The following is a 9,074-nucleotide window of genomic DNA, read 5'->3' as shown; positions in this document are numbered from 1 at the left end:
AAATTCTTTAAGCATTTTAATAGATGTGTTGTGATCAGCACTACTAGTTGGAATAGCTTCTACCCACTTAGTAACATAATCAACATCAACCAAAATATGAGTATACCCATTAGACGAAGGAAAAGGTCCCATGTAATCAAATCCCCAAACATCGAATGGTTCAACAACACATGAATAATTCATAGGCATTTCTTGACGCTTACCGATATTACCTATTCTTTGACATTCATCACAAGATAAGACGAACTTACGAGCATGCTTCAAGAGAGTAGGCCAATAAAGACCAGATCATAATACCTTGTGAGCAGTTCTATCTCTCGCATGATGCCCTCCATAAGCTTCAGAGTGACATTTCCGTAGTATTTGTTCCTGTTCACGCTCAGGTACACAACATCTAATAATACCATCTACTCCTTCTTTATAAAGATGTGGCTCATCCCAAAAGTAATGTCTTAAATCATAGAAGATTTTTTTTCTTTTGTTGGTATGGGAAACTAGGTGGTATGTGTTAGCAACAATATAATTAGCATAGTTAGCATACCAAGGTGTACTATTAGAAACATTTCTTGCAGCTAATTGCTGATCAGGAAACTATCATCAATAGGTAGTGGGTCATGAAGGACATTCTACAACCTAGATAGGTTATCAGCTACTGGGTTCTTTGCTCCTTTTCTATCAATGATATGCAAATCAAATTCTTGTAGCAAGAGAATCCATCGAATAAGCCTAGGTTTGGCATCTTTCTTTTCCATAAGATACTTTATTGCATCATGATCAGTGTGAACAATTACTTTTGAATCTACAATATAGGATCTAAATTTATCACAAGCAAACACGGTTGGGTCTCTCCATCACACAATTCTCCTAATGATGTGATCCCATTATCAAATGAGAAGTCATGTCTATGGTTAGGAAACCTTAACCATGTTTGATCAATGACATAGTCTATTAGAGGCTCACTAGGGACACAGTGTTGTTTATGTATCCACACGTGTACTTATATTTCTGGTTAATACAATTCTAGCATGGATAATAGACATTTATCCTGAACGTGCAAATATGATAATAATCTAGTTTACATCATAATGAATCTAACATCCATAGAGTTCTGGTGATGCTCATGTTTTGCTCATGGAAAAGGTTTAGTCAATGGGTCTGCAACATTCAGATCCGTATGTACTTTGCAAAGTTCTATGTCTCCCTCGATGTAATCACGGATGGATTTGAAGTGGCGTTTGATGTTGTCGGGGCATGACAATCTATGGGACCAGTGTGGCCCCTTTGCATTTCGTTTGGGGAGATCAACGGGGTGGAGAGTAAATCCATAAGTTCACACGCGAGGTTTTTCCCGGGTTCGGGACATCGTGGGGGGCGTAAAACCCTAGCCCTGACTTTGGGTGGATTGACCTGGGGCTCAAGTTACAATGAGCAGCTTGCCGGAAAGGTGCGTGCAAAGCGCAACTACTGCGTAAGAGTGAGCAAAGTGTCAACCCGTGCCAAGGTAACCATGGACCTCCTTTTATAGACCAAAAGGGGTCACCATAGTGGCAACATGGTCATTACATATTATGTAATAGCGGCCTTGATGCTATCCAACCTAATCCTACCGAACTAGGACAAGGGAATTTAATGCACCCTGAGCTGATAATGATCTTTTGGCAAAAGGCGTCTCTCCTTCTGTGCCGCCGGTCTGGGTGAGCATGTTGTCTCGACACGATCAATAGACGGGTGTCAATAAAGTTGACATTTGTGCAATGTGCTAACACGTGTCCTGATGATCCTCCCCAAGTCGCTCGTCCTTTTGACACCTAATATTGCCAAGCCATCAGCTAGTCGATGAGGTGGAGTGGTTGAGAAGCGAGAAGGGGGTACTTCGTGGCAAGGAGCATGCTGGGTCTTGGCTTGTCGGTGTGGAGCTTGCGGGTAATTGGAATCTTGTCCTTTAGTACTAACTTAGTACTTCTCGATGACCTGCCAGGAGGCTTCTTCACGGTTGATAATCATGCTCAAGATCAGAGGGGTATTAAATAGCATAATGGATCTGAACATATAATCTTCCACCAAATAAACCATATAGTAATCAACTACAAGATGTAACCAACACTACTAGTCACCCACAAGTACCAATCTATAGTTCCGGTACAAAGACTGCACACAAGAGATGAACTAGGGTTTGAGAGGAGATGGTGTTCTTGAAGATGTTGATGGAGATTGCCCTCCCCAAGATGGGAGAGTTGTTGGTGATGATGATGACGCTGATGTCCTCCTCCGGGAGGGAAGTTCCCCCAGCGGAATCGCTCCGCCGAAGGGCAAAAGTGCTCCTGCCCAAGTTCCGCCTCGAGACGGCGGCGCTTCGTCCTGAAAGTCCTCTCTTTATTTTTTTTTCTAGGTCAAAATGACTTATATACCAGAAGATGGGCACCGGAGGTGGGCTAGGCTGAGCACAACCCACCAAGGTGCGCCTGGGGGCCTTGTGCTCACTAGGTGGCCCCCATCCGGTAGTCATTTAGTCTAGTATTTTCCATATATTCCATAAAAATTCCTCATGAAGTTTCAGCTCATTTGGAGTTGTGCATAATAGGTAGCCTGACGTAGCTTTTTTAGGTCCAGATTTCTAGCTGCCGGAATTCTCCCTCTTTGTGTGAACATTGCATATTATGAGAGAAAAGGCATTAAATTACTCCAAAAAGCATTTTTATGCATAAAACATTATAAATAACAGTAGGTAAACATGATGCAAAATGGACGTATCAACGATCTTGTATGTTGGTATCTTGTCCGGAGTAGTCCTCCGGCAAGCCTTGCTGTCAGGAAGGCTAAAACTGTCTGTGCATAAGTCAGGGTACTAAGGCACCGACGTTTTAGTGCACCAATAGGAGCCCCTGGGCCTGGGCCACAAACGCATGCGAGGCGTCATTGGGTTTGGCCCAAACAGTACACAGGCACACGTGGCAGAGGATAACTATTATAATCTTCTCTTTTACCACGCCCCCGTGACGTGCATTAAATGTGGAACATGGGAGAGGTGGATGAAAATGGTTGCTAGGGGTGGTGGGTATAAAAAGTGCAGCCACATAGGACAGTAAAGAGCCAGTCCCCGCGCCTTCCCCATAAAAAGGAAATCACGAGAGGCACTGCTGATTTATCCCCTTTCACTTCCAATCTAGCATCCGCCTCCTTCATCTTCTTCCTTGCGCAAGAACAGAGTGCCCTGCTCCTTTCGCCGCCACTCCCCTGCGCCATTGCCCTCCCACCGAATCCACTTCCTTGGCATTCACCATGGCTCCCAAAAGAGGCCAGGGCAAGGCTAAAAAGCCAGCCGACCTAGAAGTAGAGGATATGAAGGAGGAAATGGAAGCGCTACAGAGGAAGAACGCCGTCCTCGCGCCAGTGCTCAAGCAAGAGGATCTAGTAGAGCAGTACGAGATCATGTGGGGGAGGGAAATGGTGGCCTATCCCATGCCGCAAGTTTTTCCCGACTCTACCAAATCCAGCAGAGACAAGTACCCCTTCTTCTGCAAATTTCTATTGCGGGCTTGTCCCCCCCCTTTCTCTGATTTTTTCTCTGAGATCATGTACACATATGAGTTCCATCTCCTCGACTTCACACCAAATGTCATGACTTTTATGTCTATCTTCGCACATGTGCGAGAACTTTGTTGGAGTAACACCCAATGTTCCTCTCTTCCGCCATTACTTTGTTCCACATGTCGAAGTGGATGTTCCTTCCGGTGGCATTACATGGATCCCCAAAGCAAGTGCCAAGGAGGCCAACCTCGACGGCCAACTGCACTTGAGGTGGGACGAATGGAGAGCAAAATGGTGCTAGATAAAGGACGCTGACTTACGAGATTTCTGCAGGCCTATGATGAAAAAGGTGGAGCACAGCGGGGATTGGGGCTCCCTTGACATAAACGACAAGAACTCTCAATCGCCACAATTCACATCCTTCACCTCAGGGCCGCTGGCTGATGACCCAGAAGTATAGAGGACCGATCGTAGTCCTTTCAATAAGTAAGAGTGTCGAACCCAACAAGGAGCAGAAGGAAATGACAAGCGGTTTTCAGTAAGGTAGTCTCTGCAAGCACTGAAATTATCAGCAACAGATAGTTGTGCGATAAGATAATTTATAACGGGAAACAAGTAACAAAAGTAACTAAGGTGCACCAAGGTTGCCCAATCCTTTTTGTAGCAAAGGACAAGCCTGGACGAACTCTTATATAAAGCAAAGCGCTCCCAATGACAGATGGGAATTACTGTCAAGCTAGTGTTCATCATGCTCATATGATCCGTGTTCATTAATTTGATAATTTGATATGTGGATGGACCGGTGCTTGGGTACTATCCTTTCTTGGACAAGCCTCCCACTTATGATTAACCCCTCTCGCAAACATCTGCAACTATGAAAGAAGAATTAAGACAAATCTAACCATAGCATGAAACATATGGATCGAAAGCAGCCCATTACGAAGCAATGCATAAACTAGGGTTTAAGCTTGTGTCACTCTAGCAACCCATCATCTACTTATTACTTCCCAATTCCTTCCCCTAGGCCCAAATCATAGTGAAGTGTCATGTAGTCGATGTTCACATAACACCACTAGAGGAGACACAACATACATCACATCAAAATATAGAACGAATACCAAATTCACATGAATACTTATAACAAGACTTCTCCCATGTCCTCAGGAACAAACGTAACTACTCACAAAGCACATTCATGTTCATAATCAGAGGAGTATTAATTATCATTAAGGATTTGAACATATGATCTTCCACCGAATAAACCAACTAGCATCAACTACAAGGAGTAATCAACACTACTAGCAACCCACAAGTACCAATCTAAGGTTTTGCGACAAAGTTCGGATACAAGTGATGAACTAGGGTTTGAGAGGAGATGGTGCTAGTGAAGATGTTGATGGAGATTGCCCCCGTCTCGATCAGAAGATCATTGGTGATGACGATGGCTTCGATTTGCCCCTCCGGGAGGGAAGTTTCCCCGGCAGAACAGCTTAGCCAGAGCCCTAGATTGGTTCTAGTCGTCGAGGGGATGCGTGTTGTGGTGGCGCGGCCTCCTCGTCCGCGCTTCCACACAGCTGAGGTGTCGCCGGAGTTTGTCATCTGGTCGGAGAACCGGCCGGCAACTGGCTCCAACTTCCGCACTTCTTCGCCGGCGAACTGCCAGCCTCCGGTCCAGGCGGACTCTGGCTGCAAGCGGATGGCTGCTGCCGCAAGGCCTCTTAGGTTGCGGTCGAGACATCTATCGCGGGCAACATAGCCCTGGCCCGCGGTTGGCAGACATTTGCCCATGCGCGGCCTGGGCAGGCGGTCCACCCTCCACTTCAGGTACGATGGCGGATCGACCCTGTATGTGAGGGTGTTTGGGGAAGATGGTCGCCGCACCGGGTGCTACCCCGAGGCGAACGATGGTGAGGTGGTGCTCAGCCTTGGGGACAGCCACGGCGAGGACGAAGGCGAGCCCGCCCTCGGCGGCGACCGCGTCTCGTCCAGCTACGGCAGCTCTTCCTCCGGCGACAGCTCCAACAGTGGCAGCTACGACCAGCCGCCGCGCCTGTTTCGAAGGTGGCAGTGGGTCATCTCGTCGCCGCATCTCTATAAAGCGTGAGGAAGTATCCGGCTAGGCTCGGGTGGCGCCAGGGGCCTGTCTTCGTGGATCTCCGCAACGCTACTTTTGTTTTGCTCTTTTCTTGCATCAAGAATGAAACCAGAATGGGCCCAGGGGCGTGTATCGAACTATGGTTCCTTGGTTATGTCAGTATGCGTGTTGTTCTCGTGATGTGTCGTTACTTTGCGCAATGATAACTTAACCTGGTATACTCAGGACGTCCTCTTCCTCGCGAAGCGTTTATTTCCTCGCATCCATCTTTCCTTGGTGGCTTGCATTCATTCAGGAACTGCAAAAAACTCGTTAGGAAGTGCGTCAAGAGATTTTTCGTACATCCTGGCCCTGACCTGGTGCTTCGTATCGTAGTACCCGAGGGGCTCGGAGTAGGAGAGGTGCGCCAGCTTTTGGGCTTGAAAGAGGGTGGCTCGGGAGAAGGCAGAAAGGAGAGAAAAATGCTCGCGAGGGCACTTGCCTAGCCCCCCCCCCCCCCCGCGAGGCATGCGAGAGAGAGAACACGAGCAAATTCGAGCCGGAAAAATGCAGTGAGAGGCGAGGGAACCAAATCGGCAAGGAACGCCAAAGGAAAACTTTGATTAAGGAAAGGCGAGTCAACTACGGAAAGCAAATGAAAAGCCGCGTCCGGCACCTAATCTAGTCTTCAAGTCTTCTCACCAGCGCGGAGCTAAGTGCTGCCCACTAGGCATGGGAGGGATCCCCAGGGCTTGAGGCTGGCGCTCCTGAGACTCCGGGGCGTGTACAGCTCCACTCATTACTATGTGAGAGTGTCACGGGCGGCGATTCTTCACAGGCTCTGGGCCTTGCTTCTCAGGCACTAGGCCTTGCTTCATGGATAGAACTTACGGAGGTGTTGGATGTTCTAGGCGTTCTGGATGGGTATCCCGTCCTGCATCTCCAGGCGCGCTACACCCGGCCTGGAGACATGGACGACCCTGAACGGGCCCTCCCAAATGGGCGAAAGCTTATGCAACCCTTCTCTCGAGAGGACCCGCCTCATGACGAGGTCGCCCACCTCGAGCGTTCTGGAGCGGATGTTGCGGCAGTGGTATCGCCGCATCGCTTGTTGGTACCTTGCCACCCTCAATGAAGCTTCGCGACGACGTTCCTCTCCCAACACGTGATCCATCCCCCGCATGGTGTCCTACTGCGTTTTGTCGAACGCTGGGACCCGTGTGGAGTGATGCTTGACCTCGTGAGGAAGGACGGCTTCAGCTCTGTAGACGAGGAAGAACAGAGTCTCGCCCGTTGGCTTGGTAGCGGTGGTTCGGATGGACCACAGCACGGACTGGAGCTCGTCGTGCCAGCCCCTGCTGCAGGCCTCCAGCTTCTTCTGGAAGGTCTTGGTTTTGAGGCCCCTCAGGACCTCCACGTTAGCACGCTCGGCCTGCCCGTTACTCTTGGGGTGGGCCACCGAAGCGTAGCAGATCCGCGTTCCAAGGTTAGCACAGTAGGTTTTGAAAAGGTTGCTAGTAAACTATGTACCGTTATCTGTGATGATGAGGTTGGGGACCCCAAAGCGGCTCACGAGGCCCTTGATGAACTTGACAGCAGAGCCAGCTGGAATGGTAGGGACGGCTTCCACTTCCGCCCACTTGGTGAACTTGTCGATGGCGACATAGACATAGCGGTAGCCCCCTGGCGCCCGGGGGAACGGGCCTAAGATGTCCAGCCCCCAGATTTCAAACGGCCATGTGAGCGGGATGGTTTGGAGGCCCTGAGCAGGCTGATGGATTTGCTTGGCGTGGAATTGGCAAGCTTCACAGGATTTCACCGGCTCAGCCGCGTCGTTGAGTGTTGTAGGCCAATAGAACCCACTTCGGAACACCTTGCCGACGAGGGTCCGTGACAACGAGTGGTGTCCGCAATCACCGCCATGTATGTCAATCAGCAACTCCCTTCCTTGATCACTGGAGATGCAGCGCAGCATGACATCGTTCGGTCGTTTCCTGTATAACTTGCCATCCTGGATACAGTATGCCGTGGCTTGCCAAGCCAGGCGCTCCGCGTCCTCTTCCTTCTCCGGCGGTGTCCCGTGCATCAGGTACTCCTTGAATTCCTTGATCCAGCACTCCTCCTGGGGCTCGAGCGCCAAGAGCAGCCGAGCTCCCGAGATCGGGCCACAGGCTGGGGCTCCCGTGGATGGGGGTTGTGGGAGCTCCTCCCGAGGCTGAGTCATGCTTGAAAGGGGCGGCATAGCTGATAGCTTGAAGAGCCGCTCTTCGAAGACGCCGGGCTCTTGCGGATGTCGCTTGGATGTTCTCCTGGCGATGTCATCGGCTTCCTTGTTGGTGCCTCGGGGCACGTGCTGCAGCTCCAGGCCCGAGAACTGCTTTTCCATCCTGTGCACCTCCACGAGGTAGGCCTCCATGTGCTCGTCCTTCGGCTCGTACACCCTGTTGGAAAAGTTGACGAGGAGCTACGAGTCGCCTTTGACGGTGAGGCGCTTCACCCTAGAGCCGCCGCAGCCCTTAGGCCAGCTATGAGGCCTTCGTATTCTGTGATGTTGTTGGAGACCTTCTCGCCGTGCTGAAAACAGAGTTGCATGGTGTAGTAGAGCTTGTCCTGAGTGGGCGAGATGAGCACTGCTCCAGCCCCCTTGCCCTGGTGCGCAAAGGCGCCATCGAAATACATGACCCAGCCGTCTGGAGCCTCGCTTCCTGGGGAGGTGGACCGGTCTTCTCCCTCCTCAAGAGCCGCTGCATCTGTCCATTCTGCCACAAAATCGGCGAGCGCGGCTCCCTTGATGACCCTGGTAGTGCTGAACTCCACTGGAATGCTTGCAACTCGATGTTCCACTCAACGACCCTTCCGGCTGAGTTAGGGCTCCTGAGCACCCTTTCCAATGGGTAGGCTGAGACAACCTTGAGGGGGTGGCCCTGGAAGTAGTGCCACAGCTTGCGTGAGGCCACCAAAAGTGCGAGCAGGAGCTTCTGCGGCATGGGGTAGCACGCCCTTGCGTCCTGCAGTACGGTACTGACGAAGTACACCAGATGCTTGACGAGGGCCAGCACTCTGCCGAGGCTCGGGTCCTGCGGAGATTGTGGCATATCCAGGGGTGATGGGTCTCCTGAGACCTGACCGTCCTCAGGAGCCTCTATGATGTTGCCCTGCTGAGCTTGGTCTTCCGCCGCTGATGGCTAGGCTGCACCCTCCTGACCCCGTGCTGCATCAGCTCTAGCTTGGCGTGGCACACCCTTGTCTTGGCGCTCCTCCCAAACCACCACCAGCGCCGCGCTGGCGGAGTACGGGGTGGCGGCAAGGTAGAGCACCAGGGGCTCAAGTGGCCGCGGTGCCACCATCACTGGGGGCTGATACGTCTCCAACGTATCTATAATTTTTGATTGCTCCATGCTATATTATCTACTGTTTAGGACATTATTGGGCTTTATTGTCCACCTTTATATTATTTTTGGGACTAACCTAT

Source organism: Triticum aestivum, chromosome 2A (assembly GCF_018294505.1).
Source record: "Triticum aestivum cultivar Chinese Spring chromosome 2A, IWGSC CS RefSeq v2.1, whole genome shotgun sequence".
In the NCBI taxonomy this organism is placed as follows: Eukaryota; Viridiplantae; Streptophyta; class Magnoliopsida; order Poales; family Poaceae; genus Triticum; species Triticum aestivum.
Note: the sequence above shows the minus strand (reverse complement) of the source record.